We start from the raw sequence: 6,000 nt of genomic DNA on the forward strand, positions 1-6,000 counted from the left end.
AGTCTCATGAAAAGGAGAGGCCATTTTCAGCCTCGCCAGCGTTGGCTGGCTTGTGAGTTGGGCAAGTTTATTTTCGGTCCAAATTGTTTGCAGTCAGATGCTGTTTTTTGTTTTTTTTTCCTCTTCTTTTGCTTACTGTTGTGATCTCGCTACACTAATTACTCCCATTGTTCTCCTGTGTAATTCTTTCTCTCCACCTGCCCTAGTTGGGTATATACTTTTTTGGCTCTCCGTTTAGATGTCACGGTACTGCATGGACTCTGATAAACATATGCATAAGCTCAATGACACCCTCTTTTAATGGTCTGTCATGTGAGGTAACGATACTAGGTCCAAACTGACAGCAGGTATTTTCTTAGATAAGAGGGTCTGAATAAATAGTTATGTGTGCACATGCATATGCACGTATGAGAGAGAGAGAGAGAGAGAGAGAGAGAGAGAGAGGGGTAGTTCAAAATAAATGAATTGTGCGTGTTTCTGAATGCGTGTTCTAAACACGATAAGATTCTGACTTTTACCCCGTGACATTCCTGACGCTTCCTTTTCCTCCACCTGTCTGTGCCGCGCCATTACGGTACGGCCCGATAACCTCGGCTGACTCAGGGACGTCTTTATGGCTTTTATGGCAGCACTGTTTGTCCTGACAGTGTGACGGGGATGAACTGGACTTTCTGGCCCGAACCACAGGCAGCTGCTGTCCGGAGTGTCCTTCCAGTTTATGATCTGTGGGCAGAGCCAGAGGCAGACGCAAGGACATGCACACATACATGGAGAGAGAGAGAGAGAGAGAGAGAGAGAGAGAGAGAGAGAGAGAGAGAGAGAGATAAACATTAGGATGAGGAGGTGGGGGGTTTACTGAAAGAGAGCGAGACGTACTTTAACAAACCGGGCCTTCACCGCACAAACACGGCATCGCCATCATCATCATCACTGCCACCTTCTTCTCTTTCTCTGCTCTTCCATCCTTCCTGCTGAAGGCTAAGTCCTTCCTCTAATTAAATGCAGAAGCTAGCCCACATTCTGCTCCTGCTAATGCGTGGAGAGAGTGAGGATGAGTCTACCACTGGAGCAGCCTGTCCTGCCTCGTGGACACACGCACATGCACAAGCATCAACGCCTTGCAGATCTTACCAACTGCTGATCTTTACCTTAATCAGCTCTTCTTTTTTTATATACCATTTTTGATCTGGTGTCTAGCTCATACTGTCAAGTGTTTGTTCTGATTTCAGCTCTTTCCATCTGTGATTCTCTTTCTACAGGATTAGTGTTGCATAATGAGACGGCCTTTTTGACTCTCAGTCTGAGCATATCTGTCGAAAACGTTCTTTGTCCTGCTAATCTGCTTTTGTATTCTGCGGACTGAGAGATGAAGCTACTTTATGACCACCTTGATTTAAAAAAAATCAGATTCAGCTTAGCTATTTATACCGCGGGCTCTCACCGCCCGGACACCTCATGGAACAGATATATTCCTGCGTATTTGTTGTTCTCATCTTCATCCACCCTTCCTCCTCCTCTCCTCTGTGCTCTCTCTTGCTTTTTAATGGGGGCTGTCACGCTGCACTGCCTGACACGTCTTCAAAAGGAAACGTTAATGTCTCCGAACTGGGTTGCTCCAGCATGCCAGGCGGGGGGGGGGGGGGGGGGGGGGGGGGGGGGGGTGTTACAGAAAAAAGAGACTTTTATCCAGGGGGAAAAAAACCCCAAAACATCCCATAATGAGTTATCACAGCATGTGCTGTTTGAGCTCTTTGGTTTGCTGCTTTGGCTGCTGGGTTTCCCTCAAGGCCAGCTGAGCCGGATGGTGACCTCTTCCCCGTAGAGCAGACGCGAGCTTTCCGACGTCCGTTAAACGGATGGTGTGGCTCAAGCGTCCTCTTGTGTGGGCTACAGAGGGCGAGGGTGTCCCCCGCGTGTCCCCCATGGTGTGCGCCGCTGTGCTGACCCCGCCTCCTCTCTCCCTTGCGCCCTTTGTGCTGTGTGGGAGGCTGCATGAATCTGTCCATCATACATGTTTTCTGTTCAGGTTTGCTGGCTGTTTGCATGTTCCTATGTTTATATGTTTTATATGTCTGGCTCGAGGAAGGGCAGTGAAGGGACCGTCGGTGAGTGTGTGAGTGTGCACGTTCAGCCACGGCCCTTTGTTAGAATGCAGCTCGTTTGCATGGTGCATGAAAAATACACAGGTCTGAGTGCAGCCCATCCGCTGGCCTGGGGTGGATGAATTATAAAAGGGGCTTCCAGAGAGTTCCCAAAGCTGGTCAGAGGGAACAGGCTGCCACATGGACTGATACAGGCTGAAGCAAAACAGCTCTATGTATGAGGAGAGATGGCTGATATTATTTTACTTCAGAGACGAGATCGTCTATACAGACCTTGAACTCATGAAATGTTATGATGTCGACATCTTTGGAACCTCCAGGATCTTGTTTCCTCCCAGACTCCTCTCTCACTTGTTCTCAACCGCTGGACTCCACCCACGGCTCGCTATTATCAGCGACTACAAGGGGATTACGGCATAGATTAGCGAAGACTGGAGGGGCAGATTAGAGGACCGCCGGAGTCCGCTTGCAGAGGCCTGTGGGCCCTGCCCATCACGCTGACCTGCCCCGGTCTGCAGTCCAGGGCCCCGTCCCCGCGTCTCCGAGACAGCCAAGGGCCAGAGAGAAAGGGCAGGATAAACAATAAATGGCACATAAAACCTTAGCTCAGGATCAGTGTGAGCATTACTAAGATAGGCTTTGCTCTTGAAATGCTTTTAAGTTGTGGAGACATTCTGATGTTGCACCGTATTTCAGCAGGGTTTGCCCCATTGTCTTGGAGGCCGCCATCTCCTAATTCTTTCACATGTACTAAATGCTTGTAGGAGACTTCGTGATGGTTATTTTAACGGTGAATTGCCACTTCTGAAACGTTCTGTTTTAATAATGCTCTAATGGATAGCAGCGAACACTCATCGTTCCACAGACATCCTGTTGGGATTAAGAAAGGTCCTTGTATGTCAGATGCTTTAAGATGTATGGAGAGTTGCACAAGCAGAAGTCTGTGATAAGCAAGCCAAGGCTGTTTTGGCTCAGGGGTGAAGGTGCCGGTTAGGATGCTTAGAAAGCAGGAGGAGCCTAAAACAACAGCCTGTGTGCATGCCTTGGCTAAAGTACTGACTACCTGGTGTGTGTGTGTGTGTGTGTGTGTGTGTGTGTGATGTGTTGGGTGAGTGCGTGTCTGTGTGCTTGTGTATGTTTGTTTAAGGTCAGTTTTCCTTCTGTCAACGGGCAGCCTCTTACCCTCCATGCCTGCCCCTCTGACGTCATAACACAGCATGTTACGACTGCAATGTGTGTGTGTGTGTGTGTGTGTGTGTGTGTGTGTGTGTGTGTGTGTGTGTGTGTGTGTGTGTGTGTAGGTCAGTGCAGGTTTCTATGCCAGTGTTCCTATTCGTTGTTTTAAAATATAGAAGATTATACAGGGCTTGTTAAAGTCACTGTTTGGGTTCTTCTGTAGATCCGTAGATCTTCCGTAGATCAGTCCTTTCTGTTGTCTGTGATTGTGCACAATGTCATTTAGTTTGTGACTAGGGTAGTCTAGAGCTGGACTCTGTCATGCCTGCATGGGTCAGGGATGTTCCTTTGTGGCCTGTGTTTTTGTGGTTGTTCATAGACTAGCTGTACCAGGGAGAGAGAAAGAGACTGCACTTAGAAAGCAGCCATATAACCTAAGGCAGACAGTGGGGAGAGGTGTGGAATTTCATCAGCATAGTGTGTGTGTTTGTGTGTGTGTGTGATTGTGTGTGTGCATATGCATGTGTGTGAGAGGATGATTGCAGCATTACTCATCTTGTATGGCAGAATAATTGCACAGGGTCTTTTTCAACACTGGGAACTTTTTGTTCCATAATGTCTAATGCTACACCAAAGAAAACTGCACTAGCCCAGCTCAGTCCACACACACACACACACACACACAAAAAAAAAAGTCACACACCTGCCTGTGGCACACATGACTTTGGTTGTTGTCTTGCTCCGGGGCTGTCGTCAGGATGACGTTGAGTAAATCTAATCTCTCGACCGCGTTACTTTAGACGTGTCTGAACCCTGGCACACCTCCCCCCCCGCTGCAGGCTGCGTCAGGCTGCTGTTCACACACTGAGAGTGCTGCCCCCTCTGTTTCAACACCTCCAGCCCTCGGACACTCAAAGTCCTCACAACGCTGGTGCAATGTCAGAAAAGCAGCCCAGAGCTGACTCAGCACGGCCTCCTGCCCACCGAGCAGTTCCAATGATTATTTTCCTGTAATGGAAAAGGGTTTTCAAATGTACCAAAACATGTTTTGAATGTGTGTGGGATGTGCAACCATTATTTACTTTACAGCGTGTTTACTGTTCTCCCGTGAAATTTGTTTAGTGTCTGTAGAAGCGCTTTAGGAACAGGGTCTAAAGTGCATTCCATTCCTGGGTATAGGAGGCTGATCTGGCCGGTACGCCCTTGCCTGTGACCATGCCGCAGTGCCATCCAGACCACGCTGCTGACGGGAGCGCGTGTTGCTATCCTCCTCTCCTGCGTCCGTCGCCGCCCCGAGTCTCACTGCAGCCCGGACTCACATGCAGGAGGAGAGGCACAGGCTGGTCCTGTAAAAGCATTATGAAAAATTCAAGGTGTGCTGGGACAAGCCCTTTCCCAGGGTCTCCTGAATTTTTCATAAAACGCTGTCTCTTTCTCTTTCTCATTCGTCCACTGTATGATCATTTTCTGACTGTTAAGACTGAGCTGTAAGAGACAGAGGCTGTTGCAAAAGCGACAAACATACAGGTGGGTAAATCAGCCAGGAACAGAACTCTCACTGTTTCCCAACACCCCTCCCCCTCCCAGTTGGCTCTTGGATTTAAGAAAAAGATCCAGTCTCAGCCTCTGTCACTGGTCTTCTTGTCCCAGGAACGGGTCTTCCGTCACAACAGCTGGAATGCTGGACTGCAGCAATCCAGCACAACACTGGCCATTTCTAGAGAACAGCTGCTTTCCCATGATTCCCCCCCCCCCCCCCCCCCCCCCCCGCCCCTTTACCGTGTCGACACATCCATGTAAACACACTGCGTCCTGTGTCCTGTGCTCTGAATGACCACAGCGTGCCTCAGAGCCAATGGGCAGCTGGGTGTCCCAAATGTTGATATGTAATCCTGTTCACAGAGCCTCTCTTATGGACAAGCATACACCCTCACAGTAAGTCCTTTCATTCAGACACCTGCTCTTGTGCTGGACCCGTTCTGCTCACGTGTTGGGTAGGAGGTCATGGGGTCATGGGGTTGTGTGGCAGGTGAGGAGCGGTCACTGCTTTCAGTTCAGGTCTTCTGAGGGAAGTTGAACTGAATGGACCTATGTCACTACTGCACAAATGAATACGTGCATTTGGTGAGATGTTAATAGTGATAGGCGAAGCACACTTGATGAATTTGGAGATACCCTTGGTAAAATGTTACTCAAGTAGAAGTAAAAGCAGAAGTCCTGTCAGATAACATTTAAAAAATTACTTGCTGTTGAATTCACTAAGGCTTCAAACATGTATAAGTACTGTGAGTATAGCTGTCAGTTTGTAATTTTTGACAAACAGTTTGTTTTAAGGATACCTGTATGGTTTAAATAAAAATAATTAATTTGTAAAAATTTATAAAAAATGGGATTAATTTAAATGGTTCACATTTTATATACAGACACCTCTACATCAGACAGATATGGTAATAGATGTATTGTTATAGATGTATGGTAATATATGTATGGTTATAGATGTATTGTTATTGATGTATTGCTATAGATATTATAGATGTATTGTTATAGATGTTATACATGTATTGTTATAGATGTTATAGATGTATTGTTATAGATGTACTGTTATAGATGTTATACATGTATTGTTATAGATATATGGTTATAGATGTATTGTTATAGATGTATGGTTATAGATGTATTGTTATAGATGTACTGTTATAGATGTTATAGATGTATTGTTGTA

This window comes from Electrophorus electricus, chromosome 24, assembly GCF_013358815.1.
Source record: "Electrophorus electricus isolate fEleEle1 chromosome 24, fEleEle1.pri, whole genome shotgun sequence".
Classification (NCBI taxonomy): Eukaryota; Metazoa; Chordata; class Actinopteri; order Gymnotiformes; family Gymnotidae; genus Electrophorus; species Electrophorus electricus.